This window comes from Monodelphis domestica, chromosome X (assembly GCF_027887165.1).
Source record: "Monodelphis domestica isolate mMonDom1 chromosome X, mMonDom1.pri, whole genome shotgun sequence".
NCBI lineage: Eukaryota > Metazoa > Chordata > Mammalia > Didelphimorphia > Didelphidae > Monodelphis > Monodelphis domestica.
The window spans coordinates 16,595,066-16,610,764 of record NC_077235.1 but is presented as its reverse complement, the minus strand read 5'-3'; the positions used below and the strand labels follow the sequence as shown (position 1 = coordinate 16,610,764).

The 15,699-nt window shown below is 43.0% G+C and overlaps 1 long non-coding RNA gene across 1 annotated transcript in view; it reads right to left on the bottom strand.

Annotated features, from left to right (window-relative positions):
* Positions 1 to 15,699, bottom strand: part of LOC130456083 (uncharacterized) — a 134,068-nt gene that overhangs the window by 81,843 nt on the left and 36,526 nt on the right. Inside the window, exon 7 of the long non-coding RNA XR_008914385.1 lies at positions 11,801 to 11,942. This is a non-coding gene — a long non-coding RNA (uncharacterized LOC130456083). The remainder of the gene's footprint in view (positions 1 to 11,800; positions 11,943 to 15,699) is intronic.

The window sequence follows — 15,699 nt, the reverse complement described above, 5'->3', positions numbered from 1 at the left end:
GAAAACTGATGTTTTGTGTGCATTATTTCTGATGATCTTTGGCACATGACTACTAGAGAAAGAGACCTGGGAAATTCCTAAGACAGTTCTATGAATGCCCTGGATTTTACCCCTCCCCCCCCCAGTTCTGGTATGGGGGTGAAGAGATAAAAACCTATGAAAGGGAAGATTTGCCTGAAGAGGTTTCATAGGAGCCAAAAGCCTAGACCAGAATTAACTGCAGCCCAGAATCTGAAGTATTACTCAAGGTGACATCTTTAAGAGATATACGAAGGAGTCCCCAACGTACTGAATCTGGAGAAGGATTGTTTCTTATCCTTGTCATTGACTTGAGAAATAATTCTAAAGAATGGGAAAATTGGCCATTTATTTCTCCTGAGAATTCTATTTACCTGGAGCCAAGGCCCATTAAGTAGAGAACCTAGAAAGGACAGAGTTAGTCCCCATTCTGAGTTGAAGGAGGAAAGTTGAAAATAGGAGCACTTTACCTTGTTAAGAGGATGGAACGGAACATCTGTCCATTGGAGAAGTCGCAGCAAAGATTCCACAGTGCTGGGTTGCCTCAAAGTCGAATCAGAAGACGTTAGGAAAGAAATGATGGAGCCTAGAAGGAATTGGTAGTAAGAAAGATAATCTTAGCATGGCGAGAGAGAATTGAGATCTATAGGTGAATTCTTTGGAAAGATCATGGGGAAAAGAAATGCTATGGAGGAAAATGGGTTAGGATACAATCACAAGGGCCAATGGAAGGGCTGAGGAATGGCTTAGCTAAGTTTCTATCAAGTTCTACAGCTGACTGCTGATCATTACCAACTTATACCTGACATTTGTATTCAAATTAGGGAGCTTTTCTCCCCTATTTTAAGTTACTTCCCACTTTTCTCCTGTTTGATCAAATGTTCTGTCATCCTATGATGAAATCCTCAGAAAGGCAAGGGCTAAGATATGGGGCTTATTTTAACAATCATTTTGGTCTACGGACTAGCATGATTATATTTGTTCAGGAGATAAAGGGGAATGAAAACAGTTTTTTATCCCGAACATCCCCACGTCCCCAAAGTTAGATTGGGAGGGTGTGTGTGGGTGTATGGATGTGTCTGTGTGCTTGTTTGAAACTTTTAAATATGAATTTCAACATTGATTTGAAGGTGAAATTGTGGATAAAGATTTGAGTTTTTCTGACTATTTGATAGTTTGGCGTTATTTCCAAGTTAAGGATTTCAAGGATGTTGCTTTTGCCTGAACAATTATAGAGAAATTCACATTTTATGAGATTCCAGCTATAGGAAGAGGATTCTCCATTTTACCTAGCACATTTGCAAAATTAAATGGCCAAGACCGATGCTGTACATGGAATGTTGCAACTTGCATTCTTGCTATCGGGTTTAGACAGACATCAGTACTGGGACCCCTTTTTGTCATTTGAGTAAGCAGTATCTCTTCCAATCCCGAACAATTAATAGGTGACACTGCCTGCAGTTTCAGAGTTTGAATCTATCCAATAATGTGGTCACTCTTATGCCATGCATCAATGAGAATGTGCCTCCTATTGAAAATGGAGGCTACCAGATTGGCTAACATGACAGAAAGGGAAAGTAATGAATGCTGGAAGGGATGTGCCAAAGTTAGGACAGGAAGGCATTGCAGGTTCATTGGGGAATTGATTTAACGATTATGGAGGGCAATTTGGGACTCTGCCCAAAGGGAGCTAAAAGACTGTCTACCTTTTGATCCAACCATGGCACTACAGGGTTTGTACCCTAAAGAGATAATAAGAAAAAAGACTTAGACAAAATTATTCATAGCTGAGCTCTTTGGAGTGGCCAAAAATTGGAAATGGTGGGGATGCCCTTCCACTGGGGAATGGATGGACAAATTGTGGTATCTCTTGGTGCTGGAATATTATGGTGCTCAATGGAATAATGAATTGGAGGAATTCCACAGGAACTGGAACGATCTCCAGGAATGGAACACTATGCACATTCACAAGGAAAACTATGGGAGTAGAAACACCCAAGAAAAACAACTGCTAGATTACAAGGGTCCAGGGGGTTAAGGCTGGGGATATAAACTCTAAATGAACATCCTAGTGCAAACATCAACAACGTGGAAAGAGCTTCTCATCAAGGATACATGTCATACCCAGTGGAATTGCCCCTCGGCTACGGGAAGGGTGTAAAGAATATAATTCTTGTCACCAAGGAGGAAAAATATGCTAAATTGACTAAAAAAATATGAAAAGCAATAAAATAGAAAATTGCTGATCCTGGCCAGAAAAGTTTGAGAACAATCAATTCTCAAGACTTGGTTTTGGTCTCCAGCTGTTTCAAGATTTTGCATTTCTTCCTTGGCCTCAGGTGTCAGTTTCCTCCCTGAGGAGTCTACATCATTTTCTTTGAATGGCACCCAGGATGATGGTTGTGGGGTTCAGAGATACACCCCAGGAGATTGGGAGGGATACCATTGGGAAGACTGCAAGACTCTGAAACTTGACTTCAAAAGAAGAAGAGACATTTTATTGATTTCGAAAGTCATGTTGAATGTGGTCAGGAGGCAGCCGAGGTGGAAGAGCATGGGTGCAAAAGCTGCTCCTTGGGAGGACAGCCAGACATCATGCCTCCATGCTGCGGTTTAGCTATCATTTGACAGCAGTGAGGACAGGACCCAGAAAGAAGGGGTTTACGGAGGAGGTTTGTCCCAGGCCATGGGGCTAGTTCTTTCCATCTGCAACATTAAGGAAGGGGTGTTTCTCTTTGGCATCTCATTAAAAGGGGAAAGAAGAGTGAGTAGAAGCAGTGAAAGGTGGGGACTGCAGCTGAGGAACAGCTCATCTCTCCACAGTTTGTGCAGTATCCTCACTAGAGTGCATGGGATCTCAATGGCGGCTAACATTCTGTGTCCTTTTGCCTCACTTTGTTTCATAGCCTGCCCAAGGAAATGCCATTCTTGTTTAGTAAATGCTCCTTGTTGGGAAACGTCAGGACAACAAGTTAAGATCCCTGTAAGTAAGGTGCAGTGCTTAGCCTCTGAGATCTTGATTCCTTGCTTTCCTATTCAAGACTTTCATCAACTCATGGAAGAGACTGAAAAGAAGGGTTTGGACCCATCATCCCGTCTGCCACAGCCACTCACCTCACTGGGCAAAGTGGAGGTCTGCCACTCCCCCTCCAATCTTGAACCAAATACATCTTCTGAGCCATCTGAACCCAACTGGGGCACCATCACATGCTTTGCTTGCCTGCAACCACTTATCCTGATTTTCTAGAGTGGACACCTGAGAAGTAGAATGGGAAAGATCACGTGACTTATAAATTAGATAGAGGGATAGACCAATGGACAGACAGATTGACAGACACTTGAGATCGATTGATAAAAAGATACATACATAGATAGGTACATACTTACATACCTATGTAGAGATAGAGACCCAGAGAGGAGTGATGGGCAGATAGACACATTGACTGACAGATCCATAGATAGGAAGGCAGTAAGACAGAAAAGCAGAAAAACGAAAGTCTCTGTCTTTCAGTCCTCCTGTCTGTCTGTCCCCTTGTCCATCACTCAGTCTACATGGATATAGAGGTAGATATAGCTTTGCTCTTCTTAGATTGTGGCCTGAGGAACTGCATTCCCCAGTGTGCTCCAGGGGTCCCTCCCCCATTTTCCTGGTTGGGATTGGTCTTGAATTGGACTAATCCTAGGCTGGGGGACGAATGATGCTCCCTACTTTACTGTGCTGATTGCTAAAGAGATGGACCAATTCTGGGCTAAGGAGGGGTCATGGGTATTGTCCCTCCCCCACAAAGGGATTGGTCAAATTCAGGACCAATTCCAAGCCAGGACTTAAAAGGTACAGATTCCTGGGGCACAATGGGGCTTGTAGTTCCCGAGGCTGTCACTACACTTGAAAACCCACAAAAGAAACACAGACAGGCTGACAGACGTACCAACCACTAGGCGATTAGACAGAATAACATATCAAATAATCTGTGTGTCAGTTCTTCTGTCTGTCTAGCTGTCCATGTCTCTGTCTACATAGAGAGATCCAGTGGGTGTTCAGTGGTTGTGGCCTACAGGACTATATCTCCCAGCATGCTCCAGGGTTCCCTCCTTCTTATTTCCCATGAAGAATTGGTCTTGAATTTGACCAATCCTCTGCTGGGCAGGAGATGATGCCCATTTTCCTTTCATAGGATTGGTCTTGATATGGACCAATCCCATGCTAAGGAGGGACCATAGACATAGTCCATCCCCCAACACAGGATTGGTCCAATACAAGACCAATCAGAAGCCAGGACTCAAAGGGATGTGACCACTAGGTCTCATTGGGAGTTGTAGTTCCTCAGGATGTCACAACACTTTAAAACACACAAATGACATACACACAGTGTGATCCATGCCAAAACAAGCAGGAAGAGAGATACATAAACTACACCAACAGGAACACAAAGACATAGATAGATCGATAGATATATAAGTAGAAAGACAGACAGATCGACAGACATATAGATAGACAGATACATAGAGAGACAGAGAGACAGATAGAGACAGACAGATAGACAGATACAAAAATCAGGATATTTAGACAAGCAGATGCACATCCAATGAGACAGACTTGTAGATACACAGAAAGGAAGGCAGATAGACAGAATGACAGAGAAACTAATCTGTCTGTCAGTCTTTCTGTTCATTTGTGTATCTGTCTGTCGCTCTGTCCTGTCTTTTCGTCCATCAATCTGTCTCTGTCTGGTAGTCTTTTTCTCTTTCCTTCTATTCATATCAACCTAGTGATCTTTTTGTCTATCTCTCTCTTTTTGAATCTGTCCACCCAAGTCTATCTCTCTAGATATTTGACTGTTTATGTCTATGTATCGATCTGCTTGACTCTCTCTGTCTCTCTATGTGTGTCTAACCCTCTGTGTTGCTATCCATCATTCTCTCTGTCTATTAATATATCGATACCTCAGTCTACCTTTCTGTCTAAATGTCATTATATCTAACTCTATCTCTACATCACTGTTTGTGTGTCTGTCTATCTATTTATCTATTCATTTATCAATCAATCAATCAATCTATCTATCTATCTCATTCCATCTGTGTGTCTCTGTATATCTCTATCCATCTATCAACCTGTCCATTTATCATTCTGCATATTTGTTGCTTTTCCTCTCTCTGTCTGTCTCTCTGTTTCTCTCTCTTTCTCTCTCTCTCTCTCTCTCTATTCCTCTCTCACAAATAGCTATCTATTTCTGTAGAGAAAAAACTGACAGACACACAGAAAAATAGATGCACAGAAGAGAAGAACTAAGAGAAGCAAATAGATACATACATACATAGTAACATACATAGAGATAACCAGAAGGGACTGGCTGGCAGACAGATGGATAGATACACATACAGACAGGCAGATAAAAACATAGATAGCAGAAAGAGATACACAGAAAATATAGATATATTGATAGACAGCACACAGATAGACATATATAAAGAGAGAGAGACAGAGAGAGAGCGAGAGAGTGAGAGAGAGAGAGAGAGAAACCGAACAAGGAACAGACATGGACTTAAGGACAATCACAGAGAAAGAAATACATATATATAAAGACACATAGACAGATAGACAGATAGATAGAGTGTCAACATGGAATATAGAAACCTCAAACTTGTAGCAGAGTAAGATCAGATGTAGCCTAAATTTAGGACTAGCTTCTAAATTGAAGACTCAAAGTTTGTACTTGCTCCTTGTTTCTGTGAGAATCCACACAGAAGGAAACCATAGCCTAGCAGTTTCAGATTAAATAACGGAGCCACAATGAATGCCAATTCTACTTGATTGGGACAAAGCAGATGCTAAGGACCCTCTTTGTTTTAGGTGGTCTCCCCTGTGGGACCAGAGATCTTTTCCAAAGTAAATCCCCACCTGATCAGGGATCATCTTTAGTCTCCACTGTCAGCAGCCCTTTCCCTTAGATCCTCTCCTCAAGCTGTGATTCTTTCCCCAAGCTTCAGAGGATGTTGTCAGTCGAGTTTGAACACTCCCATTTTCTTTGTAGCTAGAGCAAAGTCAATCATCTTTCCCTGCCCTTGGGTTTCCCCAAAATGGTGGAGAGGTTCCCCAAATTCTTTTCTTCTTTAAACTGTCCAATCTGGTGCTATTGCCTTTCGCAGGGGTCAGTGTCCAGAGCCACCAGAGTTCAATCCTGGGACTCTGTGGAGCCTTGCGGCTCCTACCTCTGTTTAGCACTCTACAGTAACATTGACCCCCATTTCCTTGACTAAAGAGTGAGTTCTCTGACTATTTAGTAGTTTTGTGTTTGTACAAGTCAGCAGTAGTTAGATACATAGAGAGATACACAGATGCATAGATACATAAATAGACACATAAGAGCACACAAAGACACCCTTGTCCATCTCTCAGTCTACATGGATATAGAGTTAGAGATAGTTTTGCTCTTCTTAGGTTGTGGCCTGAGGGACTGCATCCCCCACTGTGCTCCACTGGTTCCTCCCCCATGTTTCCTGATTTGGATTGGTCTTGAATTGGACCAATCCTAGGCTGGGTGAGGAATGATGCTCCCTACCTTACTGTGCTTGATTGCAAATAAGATGGACCAATTCTGGGCTAAGGAGGGACCATTGGCATTTCCCGCCCCCACCATGGGATTGGTCCAATTTTGGACCAATCTCAAGACAGGACTCAAAAGGTCGGATTCCTGGGGCACAATGGGGCTTGTAGTTCCCCAGGCTGTCACAACACTTGAAAACCCACAAAAGAAACCCAAACAGGTTGACAGATGTACCAACCAGTAGGCGAATAGACAGAATGACAGATCCAATAATCTGTCTGTCTGTCCTTCTGTCTGTCTAGCTGTCCATCTCTCCATCTCAATAGATTCATAGAGAGAGATCAGGTGGGTTTTCAATGGTTGTGGCCTACGGGACTACACCTCCCAGTGTGCTAGAGTGGTCCCTTGGTCTTGAATTTGACCAATCCTCTGCTGGACAAGAGATGATGCCCATTTTTCTTTCATGGGATTGTTCTTGATATGGACCAATCCCATGCAAAGGAGGGACCATAGACATAGTCTATCCCCCAACACAGGATTAGTCCAATGCAAGACCAATCCCAAGCCAGGACTCAAACGGGACAGATTCCTGGGGTACAATAAGAGTTGTAGTTCCCCAGATTGTCTCACCACTTTAAAACACACCAAGAACATACACACAGACTGATCCATGCACAAACCAGCAGGCAGATAGATACATAGACTACATCCACAGATACACATAGACAAAGATAGACAGATAGACAGATAGACAGACAGGCAGATAGACAGATAGGTAGATAGATAGATAGATAGATAGATAGATAGATAGATAGATAGATTCGAATATACATCCATAAACACATGGACACATAGATATAGCCAGGTGGGATTTGTAGACAGAAGGACAAGCTGATAGACACACAGACAGGCAGGCAGATAGACAAAATGACAGAGAAACTAGTTCATCTGTCAGTCTTTCTGTATGTCTGTAGATCCATCTGTCTGTGTCTGTCAGTCTGTTTTTCCCTAATTCTGTCTATACATCAATGTATTGATCTAGCTGCATCTATCTATCTGTATTGCTATCTGTCTATCCCTTGTCTCCATCTGCATGACTTTACGGGTCTCTCTCAGTCTGTCTGTCTCTGAAAGCAATTCTGTTTCCTTCAAAAAGAAACTATACTTTGCCTGCATTAATAGGCCACTATTGGCAAATACAGCTCCTGCTTTTCCTCATTGAATGCAGTGAATGTATTCACAGCATCAGCAATAAAGTGTGTCAACATGGAATCGAGAAACCCCAAACTTGTGACCTAGGGGGATCTGGTGAAGCCCAGGTTTCAGGAGGAGCTTGTAGGTTGGAGACCTCAAAGATTGTACTTGTTCCCTGTTGCCATGGGAATCCATCCTGAAGGGAATCCCAGGTGTGTAGTTTCAGACTGAGGGGGGACTGTCATGTGAATGACAATCCTAGTTAAGTAGTCTCCCCTATCTCTTCAAGAGTATCTTTCACAAGAATATCCACACCTGGCAGGGACCATTCTTCAGTATCCACTGTAAGCATCCCCCTCTCTTAGACCCTAGCCTTTGGCTAGGATTCCTTTCCTAAGCTTGATTGTATCCTGTCAGGGATTTCCTTTGTAGCTACAGCATTGTCACTCATCCTACCCTGTTCCTAGATTTCCCGAAAATGGTAGAGAGGATCCCCAAATTCTTTTGTTCCTTGGAGTTGTCACCTAGCCTAGTGGCCCGACCAGGGATAACATCCCCAGAGTCCAGGGTTTATGCCCTATAAAAATTGCGTCGCCACCCTCTGAGAAAAGAATACACTATGGGATTTATCCCAATCCTGATTCAAGATGTGATTTTTCAGACTATTTGACAGATCTGTGGTATTTCCAAGTTAAGAAATGGCGAGCCAGTTAGGATGCCCGAGTTATGGCTGCCTAAACCTCCAGTTAGTTTGACCATTAGATGTGAGGTACATACAAGAACCCATTGAGTTCAGTCAGGAATCAGCTGGGTGGGTTTGGTTAGGTCAGCCAAACTCTTGGCAAAGGAACCTCTTTTATTTCAGGAACCAAATGGTCAATTGCATTTCGGTGCATTCCCCAGTGTACACTCCAGTGGGACACCTTCCAAGTTCATACTCATATAAGGACATAGTTACACATATGATATATGATTGACCACATACCTGGGAATGTCGGAAAGTGTGTGGAACATTAATCAAATCTGGTTCCAAGGTAAGTTGACCAAAATGGTGCCCAATTCAACCTGACCACAAGCACCACAATTGACTAAGTTTTGTGTGTGACTGACTGTTGGTATCTGTGTATGTGAGTGAAGTAGTATTTCTAGTAGAAGAAAGAGCGAGGATAGTATAGGTGACATGCATGTATGTTTGGCTGAAAGCGATGAATGGGAAGCTTGAGTTGGAGTGTGAGAGCCAGAGTGTTCACTACTGCGTCTGAGTAACTGCTTTAAGGCTACTATATTAGAGAAAGTTTCTGCATGAATTTAAACATCAGGGCTTAGGGTCTAAAGAGTTATCAAATTTGATGTATGAAAGAGCTTCTCAAGGAAGCTGAAGAACTTGAGTTCTCCGTTTCTTCTCAATGTTCCGTGCGGTTTCGGCTATACTGTATGTCTAATGGATTTCTTCTACATGCAGGTGATAGAAACATTAGCAAATAATTTCTATCAAGATGTATTACAACAGTTCATTCGTCTGAAAATCTAGAGACAAGGGCAGGAGCTGGCCATCTGTACTGGGGATTATACACCAGAAGACCAAAGGAAGACCAGAAATTCTTGACTTTACAGTCTAATATTTTCTTCCCAAGTTTTGGCAGGAGTAATGTGTGAAATCGTGTATATCAAGTGCAGGCAATATTGAGTATTGCTAATAAGATGCATTGTCCTCGACGTATTAACATGGTTATTTGAATGCAGTCATTTCACATTTTTATAAAGCTGGAATTTGTTTTCAAAGAGTTAGGGCTAATTTTTTTCAGATTACCGTGTGTGTGTGTGTGTGTGTGTGTGTGTGTGTGTGTGTGTGTGTGTGTGTAAAACTTTTAAATTTGAATTTCAATATTGTTTTAAAGGTGAAATTGTGGTTGAAGACTTGGGTTTTTATGACTAAATGATAGCTCGGCATTATTTCCAAGTTAACAGGTTCAAGGATGTTACTTTTGAAAGAACAATTATAGAGAAATTCACAGTTTGAAAGATTCCAGCACTAGGAAGAGGATTCTCCATTTTACCTAGCACATTTTTAAAATTTAATGGCCAAGACCGATACAGTGAATGGAACGTTGCAACTTGCATTCCTGCTATTGGGTTTAGACGAACATCAGTACTGGGACCCCTTTTTGTCATTTGAGTAAGCAGTACCTCTGCCAATCCCGAACAACTAATAGGTGGCTCTGCCTGGTGTTTCAAAGTTTGAATCTATCCAATAATGTGGTCACTCTGATGCCATGTATAAATGAGAATGTGTCTCCTCTTGAAAATGGAGGCTACACAGATTGGCTAACATGACAGCAAGGGAATATAATGAATGCTTGAGGGGATGAGGCAAAGTCGGGACATGAAGGCATTGTTGCTGGAGTGGTGAATTGATCCAACCATTCTGGAGGGCAATTTGGAACTCTGCCCAGAGGGCTCTACAAGATGGTCTGCCTTTTGATCCAGCCATAGCACTGCAGGGTTTCTACCACATACCCATAATAAGGACAAAGGCTTGACCAAGAATATTGATAGCTGCTCTCTTTGGAGTGGCCAAAAATTGGAAAAGGAGGGGATACCCTTCAACTGGGGAATGGCTGAACAAATTGGGGTACCTGTGGGTGCTGAAATAGTATAGACCTCAAAGGAATAATAAACTGGTGGAATTCCACAGGAACTGGAAAGACCTCCAGGAATGGATGCAGAGTGAGAGAAGTAGAACCAGGAGAACATTGTACATAGAGATGGATGCACCGTGGTACAATGGAATGGAATGGAATGGACTTCTTCATTAGTGTCAATGCAATCATCCTAAACCACCCGGCAGAATCGATGAGAAAGAACACTATCCACATTCACAAGGAAAACTGTGGGAGTAGAAACACCCAAGAAAAACAACTGCTAGATTACAGGGGTCCAGGGGGTTAAGGCTGGGGATATAGACTCTAAATGAACATCCTAGTGCAAACATCAACAACAAGAAAAGAGGTTCTCCTGAAGGACACATGTCATACCCAGTGGAATTCCCCTCGACTACGGGAAGGGTAGGGCAGGGGAAGGATTGAAAGAATATGATTCTTGTCACTGAGGAGAAATAATGTGCTAAACTGACTAAATAAAATCTGAAAAGCAATGTAAGAAGACAATTTCTGAATAAAGAAATCAATAAAAGGCTGGCTAGAACAGTTTGAGAAGGATCAATTCTCCAGACTTAGTTTCTGGTCTCCAGCTGTTTCAAGATTTTGCATTTCTTCCTTGGTCTCAGGTGTCAGTTTTCTCCCTGAGGAGACGACATCATTTTGTTGAATGGCACCCAGGATGATTGTTGTGGGGTTCATAGATGCTCCACTGGAGCTCGGAGTTATATCATCGTAAGAATGCAAGACTCTGAAACATGGCTTCAAAAGAAAAGGGGACATTTTATTGATGTGAAAGTCATGTTGACTGTGGTCAGGAGGCAGCCAAGGTGGGAGAGCTTGCGAGCAAAATCTGCTCCTTGGGAGGACAGCATGCCTCCATGCTGGGGTTTAGCTATCATTTGACAGCAGTGAGGACAGAAACAAGGGATTTGGGCAGGAGGCTTGCCCCAGGCCATGGGGCTGTTTCTTGGCATCTGCAGCATAATGGAAGGGTTGTATCTCCTTGGCCATCTGATTCAAAGGGTAAAGAAGAGTGAGTAGAAGCAGTGAAAGGTGGGGCTGCAGGTGAGGAACAGCTCAACTCTCCACAGTTCATGCAGTATCCTCACTAGAGTGCATGGGACCTCAATGGCGGCTAACACTCTATGTCCTTTTGCCTCACTTTGTTTCATAGCCTGCCCGAGCAAATGCCATTCTTCTTTAGTAAATGCTCCTTTTTGGGAAATGTCAGGACAACAGGTTAAGATCCCTATGAAGTAATGCTCAGAGCTTAGCCTCTGAGCTATTGATTCCTTGCTTTCCTATTCAAGACTTCCAGCGCCTCATGGAAGAGTCAAAGAAAAAGGGTTTGGACGCATCATGCAGTCTGCCACAGCCACTCACCTCACTGGCCAAAGTAGAGGTCTGCCACTCCCCCTCCAATCTTGAACCAAATACATCTTCTGAGCCACCTGAACATCACAGGGACACCATCATATGCTTTGCTTGCCAGCAACCACTTGTTCTGATTTTCTAGGGTGGACAGCTGAGAAGAAGAATGGGAAAGATCGACTGATTGATGAATTCCATAGGGGGACAGACCAATGGACAGACAGATTGACAGACACTGGAGCTCGAGAGATAAACAGATGCATACATAGACAGAAACACACATACTTACTTATATAGAGACAGATACCCAGAGAGGACTGATGAACAGACAGATAGACAGACTGACAGGTACATAGACAGGAATGCAGTAAGACAGAGAAACAGATAAACAAAGCCTTATGTCTGTCAGTCGTCCTGTCTGTCGGTCCCCTTGTCCATCTCTCAGTCTACATGGATATAGAGCAAGATATAGTTTTGCTCTTCTTAGGTTGTCGCCTGAAGAACTGCATTTCCCAGTGTGCTCCAGGGGTCCCTCCCCCATCTTTCCTGGTTGGGATTGGTCTTGAATTGCACTAATCCTAGGCTTGGTGAGGAATGATGCTCCCTACTTTACTGTGCGTGATTGCTAAAGAGATGGACCAATTCTGGGCTAAGGAGGGGCCATGGGTATTGTCCCTCCCCGACGACAGGATTGATCGAATTCCGGACCAATCCCAAGCCAGGACTCAAAAGGTACAGATCCCTGGGGCACAATGGGGCTTGTAGTTCCCGAGGCTGTCACTACACTTGAAAACCCACAAAAGAAACACAGACAGGCTGACAGACACAAGAACCAGTAGGCGAATAGACAGAATAACAGATCAAATAATCTGTGGGTCAGTCTAGCTGTCTATGTCTCCTTCTACATGGAGAGATCAGGTGGGTATTCAATGGTTGTGGCCTACTGGACTATATCTCCCAGCATACTACAAGGTTCCCTCCCTCTTATTTCCTGAGAAGGATTGGCCTTGAATTTGACCAATCCCCTGCTGGGTAAGAGATGATGCCCAGTTCCCTTTCATGGGATTGGTTTTGAGATGGACCAATCCCATGCTAAGGAGGGACCATAGACAAAGTCCATCCCCCAACACAGGATTGGTCCAATGCAAGACCAATCCCAAGCCAGGAATCAAAGGGATGTTACCACTAGGTCACATTGGGAGTTGTAGTTCCCCAGGATGTCACAACACTTTAAAACACACAAATGACATACACACAGTGTGATCCATGCAAAAACAAGCAGGCAGATAGATACATAAACTACACCGATAGGAACACAAAGACATAGAAAGATCGATCGATAGATAGATAGATAGATAGATAGATAGATAGATAGAAAGACAGATCGACAGACAGAGAGATAGAAAGGTACATAGAGAGACAGAGACAGATAGAGAGAGATATTTGTGTATCCCTGTCTACCTGTCTATCGATATGCCTGACTTTCTGTGTCTCTCTCTGTCTCTCGATTCCATTTTCCCTCTATATGCCCTTCCATCTATCTGTCTCTGTCTGTCCCTTTGTTTCACCTTCCCTCATCCTGTAGTTCTATTAATCTTTCAATGTCTCTATCTCACATTCTGTTTCTATGTCTTTTTGTTCTATGTTCCTATCTATTTATCTCTCGATCTGTCTGTCTGCCTGCCTGTCTATCTCTCTTTCTGTGTTTGACTACCTGTCTCTCTATGTGCTATCTCTATATCCATCTATCTGCCCTCCTACCTATCTCACTACCCATCTGCCAGTCGGCCTGCCTATCGGTCTTTCTATCTGTCTGTCTCTATCTCTCTGGATTCTCACGGGATCAGGGAACAAGTACAAACTTTGGAGTCTCCAATCTATTAGCTCCTCTGGAAATCCAGGCTACACCAGATACGTCTAGGCCACAAGTTTGGTGTTTCTTGATTCCAGGTTGACAATAGAAAAACCGGGAAGGCCATGGTCCTTTGATATTCCCTCAGACTCGGGAATGGCGAGATTGGTGTGAGAGCAAAAGAGTGTTCTAAAATTTTAACTCTGTCTTTGCAAGATAGGATCACGGTGCTGTCCATCAATAGAACACTTTCTACATCTTGCTGTCCTTTAATTTTTACAGCTGTTCAACAAATAACCAGATAAACAACATACAATGAATCACGTGGGATTTTACAAGTCTGTGCTATGATTTTCATCACGGTCAAAGTGCAAGCAATTCTGCTTCCAGCAAAAAAAACGATACTGTATCTACATTAACAGACCACCATTGGCAAATACAGATTCTACTGTTTCCTGATTTGATGCAGTGGATGTATTCACAGCATCGGCAATAAGGTGTGTCAACATGGAATCTAGAAATCCCAAACTTGTGGCCTAGTGGGATCTGGTGAAGCCCAGATTTACGGAGGAGCTTGTAGGTTGAAGACCCCAAAGTTTGTACTTCTTCCCTGTTCCCATGGGAATCCTCCCTGAGGGAATCCGAGGTGAGCAGTTTCAGACTGAAGAGGGACCCTCCGGAGAATGACAATCGTAGTTAGATAGTCTCCCCAATTTTATCAAGAGACCATTTCCCAAGAAGATCCACACCTGGCGAGGACTATTCTTCAGTATCCACTATAAGCACCCCACTCTCTTAGACCCTAGCCTTTTGCTAGCATTCCTTTCTTATGCTTGATTGTATTCGGTCAGGGAATTCCTTTTAGCTATAGCAATGTCACTCATCTTTCCATGCTCCTAGATTTCCCCCATGTGGTAGAGAGGATCCCCAAATACTTTTCCTCCTTGTAAAGGAGATCTGAGTTGGAAATTGCCCAAGCCTTGAGATATTCAGTCAAGGGAAATGCTAAGCCACAGACAGATAAAACTTTGGGACCTGTCCAAGGTCCCAACTACTAACAGATAAACTTCAGGACGAAGGTCCCAGGTGCAAAAAAACTCGGAAACTTTCCAACAAGAGCATGCAACAGATAATGGCCTGGAATGAGGAAGGGAGGGGGGTTATTCATGCTGAAAAGTATTTAAGACTGAATCTTCAGGAGGGAACTCAGAACTCTTTTGGCTGATTTCCCAGTAGTGCGCATTATTTCAATAAACGGCCCTTTCTTTGCCTGATTGCGTTGTCCATGGGTCTTCCTTGGTGGTGGGTAAAATCCCGGATCTTAACACTTACACTTGTCATCTAGGCTAGGGGCCATCCCTGGGATAACATCCCCAGAGTCTTGGGTTTATACTCTGTAAAAGTCGTGGCACCAGACTCTGAGTAAAGAATACAATAAGTAAAAAAGTGTGGAATATCAACCAAATCTGGTTCCAAGGTAAGTCGGCCAAAATGGAGCCTGGGACAACCTGAACACATGCTCCATAACTGACTAAAGTTTGTGTGTGACTGACTGTTGGTATCTGTGTATGTGAGTGAAATAGTATTTCTAGTAGAAGGAAGAGCGAGGAGAGTATAGGTGACATGCATGTACGTATGGCTGAAAGCGTTGAATGGGAAGCTTGAGTTGGAGTGTGAGAGCCAGAGTGTTCACTACTGCGTCTGAGTAACTGCTTTAAGGCTATTATCATAGAGAAAGTTTCTTTGTGAATTAAAACGTCAGGGCTTAGGATCTAAAGAGTTATCAAATTTGATGTATGAAAGAGCTTCTCAAGGAAGCTGAAGAACTTGACTTCTCCGTTTCTTCTCAATGTTCCTTGTGGTTTCTGCTATACTGTATGTCTAATGGATTTCTTCTACATGCAGGTGATAGAAACGTTAGCAAATAATGTCTATCAAGATGTATTACAACAGTTCATTCCTCTGAAAATCTAGAGACAAGGGCAGGAGCTGGCCATCTGTACTGGGGATTATAGAGCAGAAGACCAAAGGAAGACCAGAAATTTTTGACTTTACAGTC